This window comes from Argiope bruennichi, chromosome 7 (assembly GCF_947563725.1).
Source record: "Argiope bruennichi chromosome 7, qqArgBrue1.1, whole genome shotgun sequence".
Taxonomy (NCBI): domain Eukaryota; kingdom Metazoa; phylum Arthropoda; class Arachnida; order Araneae; family Araneidae; genus Argiope; species Argiope bruennichi.
The window spans coordinates 132,539,172-132,553,960 of NC_079157.1; positions in this window are offsets into that span (position 1 = coordinate 132,539,172).

The following is a 14,789-nucleotide window of genomic DNA, read 5'->3' on the forward strand; positions in this document are numbered from 1 at the left end:
CTTTTTCATGTTAGAGTAATCATCAAGAAGTTTTTGTTGTGATTAATCCTTCAATTTTTGCGGTATAATATTTTTACTATTAAAAATTGTCCTAATACAATAAATTTTGAGAATGTACTATTCAGTATAGTAAATAACTAATAATTTTTTAGTTACAGCCTAATTTATGACGTCCTAAAATATGAAGAAGCGTTATTTCCAATGTAAGAATGTTATTGTATTATATAAAAGGAGGGAAATGATACAAAAAAAAAAACATCGATAGATTAATTCTTTTTTGCTATACGACTACCTTACTCGAAATTCGACTAGATAATTTTAGTTTAGTTTGATATATGTATTATGACTTCAAATGAATCGATTGATCAAAACTGCATTTAAATTATTTTGTACTGCTTTCTTTAAAGGCTGTAGAAGCATTTTGCTGTGAAGGCATATATTATCCAAATAACAAGAAAAACAATAAACATTTGAAAATGGTGCCTAAATGTTGTGAATGCACTATGAAAAATGAGCATAATAGAAATATTCTATATAAATTAGAATTTGAATCATTTTCATAATATAATAATTAACTTTTCTTATATATATATATATAAAAGTATTAGAATCAAGTTAATAGGAAAAAGAAAAATCAAATAAAAATTAAACCAAAAAAATTATTAAAAAAATATTAAAAAAAGAATCCGGCCTGAAGACTTTTTCAAGGGTCACCCTCAGGCAGGGATTCAAATAAAGGGATTTTTTCTGTGAGGACATACAGACATTGTCTAATAATGATTCCTCGTGACCCGAAAATCCCCTGAAATTATGCTCAAGAGATATACCATTTTAACAGAAAGGAAATACAAAATAACAAATTAGGAAAAAAATAACCACAACAAAGTAAAAATACAAAACAAAAATAACAATAAAAACAAAAACAGCATTAAAATTAAAATTAAAATTAAAAACGCATATTGGATCACTCAATAGATGGCGCTGGGTGCCTACCTCTGTTTACATAATTTACCGTTAACTTTTTTAAAAACAGGAAATCACAATCGATTGTTTAAAGCTTACTTGACTGTTGGATGGTATGTACTGGCCTTTTCGTTTTTAATTTTAATTTTAATTTTAATGCTGTTTTTGTTTTTATTGTTATTTTTGTTTTGTATTTTTACTTTGTTGTGGTTATTTTTTTCCTAATTTGTTATTTTGTATTTCCTTTCTGTTAAAATGGTATATCTCTTGAGCATAATTTCAGGGGATTTTCGGGTCACGAGGAATCATTATTAGACAATGTCTGTATGTCCTCACAGAAAAAATCCCTTTATTTGAATCCCTGCCTGAGGGTGACCCTTGAAAAAGTCTTCAGGCCGGATTCTTTTTTTAATAATTTTTTTGGTTTAATTTTTATTTGATTTTTGTTTTTCCTATTAACTTGATTCTAATACTTTTGTATCAATTCATCTGTGTTTTAGAAGTAGCTGCAATTGCGCTCTCTAAATACTATGAAGTTCCTTTTTGGTTTTAGTTTAAATAGGTAATAAATTTTAGTTGCGATTTCGAAACTGTTTTGTTTCGTTTTCAAACTTTTTCTTACTTTAGATTGGTTATATATATATATATATATATATATATATATATATATATATATATATATATATATATATATATATATATATATATATATATATATATATATATATATATATATATATAATGATATTTTAAAATTTAATTTAAACCTAATTTTAGCTTAATTTATCCCATATTAACTTCATTTTAAAATGTTCTTTTATTTCTTAATCTAATTCGACCTTTTTCGATTTATTAATTTAACAAGAGTTCTAAAATTGCTGAAGTCAGCAAGTTTCCCAACTCCGAGTGAAGGGATAAAAAAATTGTCTAGCTAAGTGAATTCTTTTTAAAAGATACCTAGATTTCCCTACCTAAATCAACACGTGTGAAGAAATCCCTATCAAAATCTCACAGTATATAATCACGGGGATAAATATTTCATGAGTTTTTCCTCTTTTCGCTCTTGTGTTGTTCTGTGTTGATGCGCCTCGTAACCTCCTTCTTATACATAAATTATGCTTCCCGCAATGGAATAAAAGCGGAGTTTAAAATTTAAAAGTGTCTTCTCTATCTTCGGCCACGACTCTGCACAAATATAAATATATATATATATATATATATATATATATATATATATATATATATATATATGTGTGTGTGTGTGTGTGTGTGTGTGTGTGTGTGTGTGTGTGTAATGATATTTATTATCAATTAGTTTAATTTTACTCTTATTTTCAATTTAATTAATTTCCAAGATTTTATTTTAATTTAGCCCATAGTAAGTTCATTCTCTTATTTTTTGATCCAATTTCACTTTCTCTACTTAATTAATTCAAGAGAAGCTTTATAAAATTGCTGAATCGGCTAAACGCCGACATATTCTCACACTCCGCGTGAAGGGATAGAAAAATGTCCAGTAAGCACATTCTTTTTAAAAGATTCCTGTGTTTCCCTTAGTTGTGATTAACATGCGTCAGAAATCCCCATCAGAATCTTATTAATATATTAACACTATGAAGAAATATTTTTCCTATCAAAATCTCAGGTTATGTAAGACGAGTATTTTATTTCGTTTTTTTCGACTCCTGCTTTCGTGCCACACTGTGGCGGACGTGTCTTATCCGCGTCTCTGCTTGTAAATAATTATGCTTTCCCGATGGATTAAAATGAATCTAAAAATGTAAAATGCCTCATCTATGTCTTCAAACCTGACTTCTGCTTCACATAAAATAAAACTTATATTAAATAGGACTGTCGAAATTTCGAATCTCTTGGTGACTACAGTATTTTTTCCTTTGTATACTTAATGTGTGAGAAAGTAAGAAAGATTCACGTCATTAAAAAAAAGAGTTCGATTGATTCTGCTCTGGTGATAAAGTAAATGGTACTTTTGAACCATCAACATCAGAAACAGGATTGCGCCATCTGGTACTCAGATAATTAAAGAGTTTCAGATTCGTTGTAAAGAGATATACCGCAAGATATGCATCTATTTTAAGAAAGAAAACTGTGTTTCTCTTAATTCCTTTAATTTGTTCATTTAAATGAGCTGTCTCATTTTCCAATGAGCATCGAAAGATATTTGAAATTTTCACTTGAAGCGAGGATCCCCATCTTTGTGATGAACAAGTCTTTTTCTCGACGTCACCCTTTAGAACATAATTATCTTCTCAAAATTATTTAAACTTCATCTCACATTACCATTCCCATTAAAATAAAAAGTAAATTGTGAATACCTGTTATACTGTTCAAACCGCCGAATAACTTATAAGGATGCACAAAAATCTCACCATTTCGTGACGCTTTTGACAGTATTTGTAGGTGCATATATATGCAAATCGTGAGCCTTTCTATTTCTCTTGGGTAAGACGCTCCCAATAGGAGATAAAAGTGGGGGGATAGTTCTTTATTATATCTGAGTTTAAAAATAGCACTGTGCTACAATTTGGGGATTAAAGCCTTTAATTAAGCCTTTTGCCTGCGCTTTAAGATGGATTTTTATTATCTTTGGAAGCAAGACTGTCATTGAAATGTTGTTTTAAATGAAGCTAACATCGTTTTAGATAAAGACAATGCACTGACAAATGCTTGTTTTGTATTGCTTTTGAATTCTCCCCTGAATACTTTTGTCCGGAAATAGTGGGAGTGACTTGGAGAACCAGCTTACAGGGTTAGTTTTATATTGCTAAAAAGACGCAGGTTTGAGAAGTTAACATCCAAGAAAATGACCCTCACATTTTTAACGTATCTTTACTTATAATTTGTTATTGGCGTTGAGAATTCGCGCGGTAAGACAAGAAATCTCAGTATCCACCAAACCAGAGTTTAATTATCGATAATTTTTTTTAAAATTTAATTTCATAATTATCTCAAATTAAATTAATAATTTACAAATATTTTCATTTCATGTATTATTCATTTTTTACGAAAAAATAAATATGCATTCAATAATAATTAGAATTTTATTTTGAACCATTTAAATAATTAAAAAAATCAACGATGATAAATAATTTAAATAACTATTATCATTTTAAAATCAACAATAAATATAACATTTGAATTTTAAGAGTGAGAAATTATTTGTTGCCATTCTTTGAAACCGTATTTAACTGAAAAATTAAAGAGAAATAATAATAAATTATTATATCTATAAATACATGTGTATAGAAAACAAGTATAAGTTTCGCAACTATTCGTTTTATCATGTCTGAAATTGAAATTGGGAAAACAAAGATAGCCGCTGTTTTAAAAATCTTCTCCATTTTGGGTTATAACATTTATTTTGTTAAATTTTGTATTTTGAAAATAGTTTTTACTTCACCTAAAATATGGTGTAAATAGTTTTTCTTTATGCTTTGTATCGTAATTTTTAAGATAACTTGTTTCACTTGGGTTTCACCCAAATGTGGTTGGGTTTACCTCCCTCTTAACGTGCAATAAAGGATGTATCAATAATCAGAAGCAAGGTAAAGATGCGACAGGAGTTCAGCACAAACATATTTACTGCAATTCTTTTCATTCCCCAGGATCCGCTCTTTTTTTCACACTTGGCAAATGCACTGCTCAGTCTAAATTCAACCTCCAATTCGTCGGAGTCATGCACGTAAAGAAAACAGAAGACAGTACTACTCACGAGGAAATTTGATTTTTTATAATGAAAGTATAGTTAGGCGTTTATGTGATTAAATTAGATTAACCCTGTATTTACCGAATTATTTTACCATCAGTTTTTCAAATTTATTTTTGAACCTTTAATTAAGACTTTTTGCAGAATAAACCCAAGGAAGAAGAAAAAAGTTTTTTTTAATTAACTGAAATAACTTAATGAATTTAATTAATAATTAAATAATTTTTAATATTATTTTTACTTGATATCTACTGCTTTCCATTGTAAATACTCTCTTTGTGTTCTTTTAAATATTGTTAGAAAAAATAGTCATATTACGAAGAAATACGCCGGATTTAAATAGTACTTTAAAGTACCATCGGTAAATAACTAGTTAAAGCACGAATTCTTTTTTTTTAAATATTGATTCAAATGTCAAACGATAAATTTTGTAATGAATTCACAAAACCGATCTGGGTTTCGATTATTTTTTCTTTCTGAATACCAAAGCTAAATGTTAAATTTATTTTAATGAAACCATTTATTTGTGACGTGGAACTGTAAAAGCTTTATAAGAAATTCAATCTAAATTTTAAAAGTCGTTCTTCGGAATCTCAAAAAAATCCGGAAGGATGGCTGAAACTCATTAACGAAATGGAATGAAGATAAATTGCGTTCCCATTTATTGCCTAATCTGTCATATTTCGGTTATTACAGATTAACCCTTAATCAATTAACTGTAAAGAGGGCATCTCCTAAACGTATTGACGTCAGAATTAATTAAGTAATTAATTGCGCTACGTCCTCGGAAACGTGGAAGGCTTAAATCATCTTCCTCTCTGCGAATTTACCCATCCTTTAACCTGTCGGAGATGCTTGGCATTAGTAACAAGCGATTAGAAATTGATTTCTCGAAAACTTTAGACGATGAACAATGTAATTAATAATGTGTTATTTTATACGATATCTTGTGACAAGGTTTCTCAATCAAATGTACAAATGTCTTCTCAATTTAATGTATTCAGGGGGTACACGAAAAAAGATATAAAGATGTACATTCATAGATATGTATGTAGATGTTAGTAATTATATACTATGCGTTCTCTCTAGTTCTACATCTTTTGTATCCAAAAATTTTGAAAGATAGTGTATCTTCCACGAAAATTTAAAAATCGATTATATAAGATGTAATTATGTAGCAAAATTGGGAAAAAGTGTTCTTTACTGTTATTCCGATCATTCATCTTCATCTTTTACTGGGAGCACAACCACCAATGTGTTCGCGATGCAACTGTCAAATGTCTACTCACCATATTTTGTCTGAATGCTCGTTTTTCAATGTTCAGCGCTTTGCGTTTTTTTTTTCAAACGTCTTCAATTTCTTCATCAACTTTACTTGACAAAAACCCTCATGTTAATCTTTTTGATTTTTTTAAAATCCCTGAAAACTTTATTCCCTCCTTTAAAATATGTTTATTTTCTTTAAAAAATCATTTATAACCTCTCTTAATAAAATTTTATACTCTGGTATCGCTATGATTTTAATTCTCTGGTTGGCGCAGCATAGTCAACATCTTGGCTTTTGTGGGAAAAAAATCCAATAATTCATAAGGAAGACAACAAGTCGACTGTTTTTACAGTTCTGAAAAATAGTATTTGTCTACTTAATATGCTGAAAACCAGTTCAGTGAGTTTTCGTGAATGAAATTATGGACGTAAGTCGCCGTTATTTTCTTAATGACTTGTCATAGTCGTTGTCACAAAAACAAAAATCGCCACAGTTGTTGTCACAAAAACAAAATTAGAAATTGGCGACGAATCGGACTCTGTTAACGGAAATTGCATTCAAATTTGCCAATTTATTTTTTGCGCTTAAATCTGCAATTCTTTTTTTTTCTTTTTTTCCTCTAAAATTCTGTTTTTAGAATTTCATTTCTGGACATAGATGCTGATTTCTCCGGCTCATATATTAGCATTTCTATTACATATAAAAATGTAGATGTTTCACGGAAAAATGATTCTGTTTCGTTAAAAATAGCTGCGTCTTTCCCAATCCAAGCACATTAGTCGGAGTTGGTCTTTCGACTTCGATCGTCTTCTTTTCCATCACATTCGTGCAAGAAATCCAACAATAAAAAAGAGCTATATTTCTGTCGGGATTGCTTTCTTTCTGTGGCTATTTGGTCGATAGCAAAGACCTCTTGGGAAATCTGCGGATACTACGAAAGGAGATGCAGAGCTTCTGTAATATTTGTTTTCTGCCGAAATGGGGGAATGGAGAAACTTATCATTTGGATTCAGCCGAAATTTAGCCTTTTCGTATTAGAGGTTAATGGATGGATCAAAATAGTTTTAGTAAAATAATTATGGGGTAAAATAATTATTTGGGTTAGTAAAAATGTGAAACATTATATGCTATCGTTCTCTTTACAGTGTAAACATTATAAGGAATATGATTTGAACATTTTTTATTATCAATATTTGCAAGTACTGCAAAAGTTGTACCGTAAGAATTTTTTTTATTGGAATGCAGTAAAAAAATAAAACTTTTTTACTTTTTCATATGTGAAGTATAAAGAAAGTATTGTAATAGTAAACTCGAGATTTTGACTAATCTCCATACGATTTTGACTAATACTCCTCAGTTAGAAACACTCATTTTTGGAAAATCCCTGTTTATCTGGAAAGTTTAACTCAAAAATGCTTTTAGTTAGATGAATGAAATTTGGTATCGGAATATACACCAAATTTATAAATTTCTGTCAAATTTTGAAAAACTCTATTTAGAAGTCTGTCTGTCCTGCTGTTATTATAAGTTAGTACTATACCTACAGAACGAAGAGAGCTAGATAAATAAAATTCAGTACACCGATTTAACATCTATAGTGTAAGCACTTATCAAATTTTGAGCAAAATCCAACAGGAGATACTTTCAGAAGCATGTAAATACAATAGCTGAAAAACGCAATGAGTTCAATGTACCAAATTTGGTACGTGATTTTGTGACTGCAATTGTAGCTGTGTGCCAAATTTTGGTTTCAATTGGTTGGGTAAAAATTGAGTCTAAAACACAAAATCCCCTTCAGCACAGAGTATGCTGGAATGTTTCAGAGAAACCCCTCCCACCGGTTATTCAAACGGTATGAATGTTCTTAAAAAAATATTAAAATTTTCTGTCCCTGAAGTGAAAATCTCTTGCACTGAAGTTCTCTCTCAAGTAAAGCAGATCAAATCTTATCTTGATCGCCGATCATGGAGAAAAGGTCAAGATGAAATGTCAGCAGCAACGGTGAAAACTACTTGAGTTTCACTTCAATTAGGAAATATATTGATCAAAAATAAATTAAAAATATATTTAAAAGTTATTTAATCATGGGAAAAAACATGCAACAAATAAATTTCGTAACCATGGAATTTTTTTTTTTTTTTTTTTTTTGCATTTTAAAGGTGATGTAAAAATTTTGTACATAATATTTTCAAGATTACTTTAGAAGAAACTAAAATCTTTTTTAATTCTACATCAATAATTTTTTTTAAATCGCTCCAAAGTGCACATTTTTACTCCACAATGTATGAAGTTTGGTAGCTCTAGATCTAGCAATATGACCTGTATAATGCCAACACACAGACATTCGTCTTTATTATTGGTAGAGACTAGCCACCGTTGGCGGTGTATAAAATTTGGTACACAGATTTAAAGTACATATTGTGGAAACCTTTGCGGCAAATCCCACATTGTTTGGCCGTCTATCGGTTCCGAAGAATGTAAACGCGATATCTCAAACACGCAATGACTGAAATACATCAAATTTGGTATGTGATTTTCTAGATTTGACTATAGTTCTGTGTCTACCAGCTGTTCACAGAGAGGGTTAGATAATAAATATAAGATAATTTTCAAATATCCATACTAATATTAATTTGCATTTAAATGATTAAAACCTTTAATAATTTTATTAAATACAGAGCCATCTGAGGGGTGCTGCGGATGCTACGCACTGGAACCCAGCAATTAAGGGAGCCCCAATTTGATCAAGAACTAAAATAATGTTCTGAATAATAATAGCGAAATGGAAGGAAAAGAAGAAGAAATTTAACTGGAACAATCGATGGGTTGTGAAATATACGAAGTTTACAGATATAATACAATCTAGTGCAAGTGCGCAACATATTATAAAGTGCGATCATTTACCTCACCTGCTAGGTTAAGTTGCAAATATTACTTTGATCATTTGTACTATAAAATATTTAATATTTTTATATCTAATCTTATCCATGCCAAAGAAGTAACCCTTTGTCAAGATTCGGTTTCAAAAAAGAAAATTAATAGAAAAGAAAAGAGAAGAAGAGCTAAATTTCAAGAAGTCACTAGTAGATTCATTTTCTTGTTTACAAAGTAATTCTTGCAATGAAATTTGCTTCGATTTCAAAAGTTACAATTCAAGCTTGAACTGGCGAAGAAAATCCGCACAAACTTGAAATAAAAGTGTAAAAACTGTGAAAATCTTTGAAGAACCAAATGTTTATACAAATATTTACTCAATCAGAAAATAACAATAAAACGACAGTAATAAATATGATCAAATGCATACAGATGATTCAGATTTATGACCAAGCATTATAACTGATAAGTTTAAAATGTTTTGTATTAAAACCAGACCTGTACAACGCAAAGGGATTTTTACTAAGAATGCTGAAGATAGATCATTTTCCACTGCTTACTACTTTTTAAAAAAGTGCTAAATGGGAAATTCAACAAATTAATAAAGAACTGTCTTCGGTCAAGCATGTGTGCATAACGCATAAATGCACTTGCAATACTAAGCATCAAAAGAGAAATTTTTTAAAAATTTTAATTTTTCTGAAGTAATTAATTAATTTCTTGCACCCGGGCCCCTTCATAGAAAAGGCTGGCTCTAATTAATTTGATCTTACGGTGATAATTTTCTTAAGGCTTTAGTATACACTTTTAAAACAACCATCCTTTACTGAGCACACATTTTTTTTTTTTTGAAGAAGGCAATCGAAGACTAATACTTTTGAAGAGGAGAACGTAATGCATTTTATTTCGAAGAGCCTTAACCAAGTGCCGCACAAAGAAGAATTAGTTTCAGGAAGTACCAACTCACTGAAAGAACTTTCTTGGAGTGTTCAACAAACTGAACTCAGAGTAGCAGCTGCAAGAAATAAACGCTTTCGACCCTCCCTTTATTCTTTCTGGTGAGATAATTTTAGATGTGACACCGCAGTTATTGTTATTTCACTGGATCTTTTTAAAAGAAGCCCTGCTAGATTTGTATGTTATAAATGTAGCTAAAAACAGTCTCTTAGTGAGCTCCAGGAGATGAAGTGTTGACTAACGTTTTAAAGGAATTTTACCGTAGAAGTTTATGTATTAGCATGTTAAATAATGAAAAAATGCCACTTTTACAGTATCGAAGATATAGTTCACTCCAATCTTTTCTGAACATCTAAAAGTTTAATACTAGAACGTCCGAGATTTCGATTACCCTTAAACGTCCGCTGGCGTCGTTTCGACAGCGCGATATAAAATATATAAAATAATTGTAATGACTAAATAATTGCAGGTCTACTGTTCAGTAGAGCCACTGTTTCAGGATGTCTGCTCTGCACAAGGTTCTAAATTCGAATGATTTTTTTTTTCATGAGCAGATAAGCAAATGCTGTGTAACGAAACACTCAGACACAAAATTTCAGAATAATTGATTCATTTTCGATGTGAACCCAATGACATTGCATTGAAGGCCAAACAAATGTACTTTGAGAAGTTTGTTTTACTAATGGTTATCTACTTACGACAGCTATTTATAATAATAAATTGCCTAGACGTCGAAAAGACACCAGCGGACGTTCTAGGGGCATTTAATCTTAAAATCTCTTCTAATAAACCTAGAACCACAAAACTTTTTCTGTGTAATCACCATGGAAAATGATAATAAAAATTGGAAAGAAGTGAAAAGTGACAGGCATAAAAAAATGGCGCATTTTATTCAGATCTACATTTGAGTGCTAAACATGCGCACCAAATTTTATCTATCCAGATCTTTACATTAGGTAGATATCGTGTTCACGTGCACTTGAACAAACATATTTCCTGAATGGATTTCTTTCAAAATTTGAGCGCTACAAATGTAGTTTTCTGTTCACACGCCAGATTTCACCCATCTAGTTCAAAGCATTTTTTGAACTCTCTAATAGACAGACTTAATTTCAAAAGTATATTTTTTTGGATTCCGAGAATTCTAAAAGATTCGCCAACATCTCAACTTCGAATTCTTTGATGATCGCGAGACCTTTTCTCTGAACACTTCGTATGTGAACAACTAAAACAGTAGTTACTTTGTGAACAGAGAGAAATACGTTACTGACTGAGTTAGAAATGAGCCAACCGCAGGGAAAGCGAAACGGATTGCACGATTTCACATAAAGCCGTCTCCCAGGACACCATTCCCTCCTTTTTCACATTCCTTTATCGTATATTCTCATGCTTCCATGCCAGCGAGCCTCAGATTGGAATTGCCTCCATAATATGTACAATATTTTTGAGCTAATATATATGGCTTATCAGAAAATGGCTGCCTTCAGCGGCAGACTGGTTTTTCGATTAAATGATATTAATTCCATAACGTCAACGAATTTAAATTTAGTTATAAAAATTATATAATAGTTATGAATAACAGAGAAATAAATTCTAAAATATGAAAGAAAAAAGTTGCAAAATATGTTTATTTGCACAAAATTATGATGGGAAAAAAATCGGCGAATATTTTACAGCTGACTGGTGAGGTTTATTGTTTAGATTTTCACATTTGACTGTTTAAAAGCGTTTGGACATTCACTTTTTTTCATAATGACTTTCTAAAAAATATGAAATTTAATTGAAATTATATTTTACATTAATCAAGCATGAATTTGATACAAATTGCAATAATTCATGTTAATTAGCTCACTATTAAATAGGCATTTAAATAAATTCTACAAAACAGTTGAATTATAAATTAATTGCTACGGGTGCTTTTACATCCTGAATCTTAGCTGAATCAGCCGTCTTACGAAATGCATACCCTAATGTATATGTGTATAATGTAACATAATGTATCCTAAAATAATTTTCCAAAGTGTATTTAATCTAGTGATATCACAAAAATGAATAACATAATACTCTTAAAATAAAGAAAATAGCCATTATGTATAGTTAAATATATTTGTAGTTTTTGAAGCTATGAGAATATCTTCACTAATTCGCGGCACGGATATATATATATATATGGATATTAAATATAAATATTAAAATATGGACTATAAATAAATTATTCTCATTATTATTAACTAAAATATTATTATTTACTTAATTATAATGTATTGGAATATTAATCATTCATTCAATCTTTTTGTTTCATTCCACTTCAATACAATTTGTTATATTTGTTTGAAGTTTATTATTTATCATGATAATTAGAGCTCTTATTTGGGGGTAAAGGAATTATCAGCTTTTAACCATCGCTAATTTTTAAGGAATTTTAACATTTTTCTGAGATATGTTTTTATAAATATTTTCACATAGTTACTTAAATAAAACTAAAATAAATCACTGACATATTGATTAAGTTAAAAATCTGCCTTACATGTGAAACGAAATTGACCAGTCGATAAAAGAGCAACTTCAAAATATGCACTACATGGAGCCCCAAAATACCTAAATCCGTCACTGAATGAACCTAATCCGAAAGAAATATTACCGCACGCTTTAAACTCCTGCAGAGAGAGAGAGAGAAAGAAAGAAAATCTAATCTTCTCAAATTTTTACCATTCTATCTTTTTTTTCTTCTTTTTGCTCGAAATTATTGAATTTATAAGAAAGCTGTTTAAATTATTGCAGCCAATGTTTTGTAGCTTATTTTTGATGAGAGAGCTGCTGGCATGGGACCTGCATACATTAGATAAGAAAACACTTTCGTCTTGTCCTATCTTTTGCCTACCTCGAACCATTCTGCTCAGATTTCCATTCAAGAATATTTTTATCTCATTCATAAAATAAGAATACAAATTTTCTTGAAAGGGCAGAATTTAAATCAGTTTTAATATCATATTATGATAACGCCTGGGGGGAAGGTTCCATCGCTTTTCTGAAAACAACAAGACGGGTTTTGAGTTTTTTCCTCTCGTTTCATTTCAAAATGCTACTCTCACTCTTCGACTACCAACTGTTCACATTCTATATTAATAACATTAATTTAGTAATGTGAACCAAGTTTGAGCTACATTCTTTCACACCAACAGAATGTGCTGGCGTCCTCGCCTATGGGTAGCGCTTCTTCCCCGTGATCAGGGCGTCAGGGGTACGAGCCCTGGTTCGGGCATGGTTGTTCTCTACCCTGTGCTCTCTATGCCTGAGGTGTGTGAAAAACCACCCCTGACAAAGAGGTTGTGCAAGCGAGTGTGTGAGGGCCATCTTCATATGAGTTAGAATTCAACTTCTGCCATTGGGTGCTCCGGGGTCTTTACCTTCAGAAGTGACTGCATCCCTCTTTCCCGAATCGCTTGAATTGGTTTTCAATCCAAGGGAGATAAGTAACAGAAAGTACTACTTTTAATTATTTTTATACAATAAAAACAGAGCATCCATTTAATTAATGTAGTTGAGATGAACTCCAACAGAGTCCTAGAGACTTAAAATTGTATTAAGTTTTTATTTTGAGATATCTCTACGAAATAAAGGACGGGGGGGGGGTGAGGGGGTTGATGACGTCATGAGTTTCAAATAAATAAATCTCGCAAAAATCGATGCAATGAGGTGATGAATTGAGGGTGAAGAATTCCGTTTTGGGTTGTTGTTTTTTTTCATGGAGAATGGACAGCGAAGATTTCTATAGAAAATGAGGGAGAGCGGAGAACTGTTGACCATTGATAACGTTTTAAGTGTCATGAGTTTTCATGAGAAATAAAAACCGACAAAATTAGATCTATGGTTGGAGATGGCCAACGTGTTTTATGATTTTCCTAATTATTTTAAATACATAGATTTGCAGATTATTAGCTGTTTCTTTTATTTTTGGAAAATTCTATTAAGACCAGTTGTTATTTGTCATCATGAATTAAAATAACGTGACTGACGTTCGTTTTTTTTCTTTAGCGTTTTACTTTTTATTTGAGATCTTTTAATGATCCATATTCATTAAATATTTCTTTTATATTTTGTTCATTTCTCATAATGACTTTAGTTTTGTTTCATCTTCATCAGATACATCTTCAGATGAAACTGTAGTTCTTTGTCGAAAGTAACTAAAACAATGATATTTTTTATCTTGGGATTCGTGACTTTATAGCCTGCGCAAATAAAATCATTGTTTCTGATCTTGGATGCAGTTGAATTGCATTTCTGGAGTTTAGAGAATGCACCACAGCCCAAAAGGCTTCTTTTATTTACATTTTTTGTATGAAAGATTTCAGTTAGTAAGGAAGCGTTACGAAATAAAACAATAAACACCATTTTACAAGCAAAAAATCATAATTTACCTGAAATTTCAAATATTTCCTGGATCTATGATAGACTTTGAATATTTCAAAAACACGTTTCATAAAAATTCCATACACGAAAATGCAACACTTCTTTAAATTTTACAAAATTTCTAAAATTATTGCTATTTACTATTAACTTATAAAGTTACTTCTTATTATGGAAATTTTATACTTCTTTATAAATTTATAATAAGAATTGCTTTTTTGTTGCTCTTAATTTGAGCAATAGACAAATAGTTTAAAAAAAACTATCTCACCCACTCCTTTCTTTATTAGGGATTAGAAAAATTGTTATGCAAAACAATTCATACATGACGATCTTCATTAAATAACATTTTACAAATATAAAGTGTAATAATAACTTGCATCAAATTGTCGACTGAATTTTCTGCAATGGCTCATATATCCAAGAATTGTATAGTCAGTACAAGTCATAGTTCATATCCTTGAACTATGACTTTCAAGAATAAATCATTTTGTCACAAAGTCATTTATAAACAAAATTGATTTGAACTTTATTTACAATACTTGTCATGCTTGAAAAATTTGAAATTTCTGAAAATCCACACGTACTTATATG